The sequence below is a fragment of the Athene cunicularia genome, unplaced genomic scaffold (genome assembly GCF_003259725.1).
Source record: "Athene cunicularia isolate RWA unplaced genomic scaffold, athCun1 SCF_1, whole genome shotgun sequence".
NCBI classification, from domain to species: Eukaryota; Metazoa; Chordata; class Aves; order Strigiformes; family Strigidae; genus Athene; species Athene cunicularia.
In genome coordinates, this window is record NW_020799155.1 from 566,727 (window position 1) to 567,156 (window position 430).

Sequence of the window (430 nt, forward strand, 5' to 3'; positions counted from 1 at the left end):
GCCGCGCCGGGGGTGGCTCCCGCTTCCTCCTCCTCCTCCTCCAGGACTACCGCTCCCAGAAGCGCCCGGGCTGAAAGTGAAAATAAACGCCAGGTTACGCTGCTGCCTTCTTTTTTTTTTTTTTTTCGTTTCTTGTTTTCCGCTCGGGTGCCCGGCGGCGGTCGCACATGTCCTTTCCCTTTTGTTTTCCGCCCCGCAGGCCGGCGGAAGCCGCCGGGAATCGCCGCCCCGAGGGAGAAGCGGGGCTCGGAGCGCCGCTGCCCGGGAGCTGCTGCCCGGCCCTTTCCGGACGCCTGAGCACCGCGGCGTTTAGAGAGCTGGAAGTCCAGACCGAGGAGTAAAACTTGACGGTTTTCTCCCCGCGATTTCCCACATGCGAGTTGCTAACGAGCGACCGGCTGCTTTTCCTCCTCCTCCTCCTGCTGCTGCT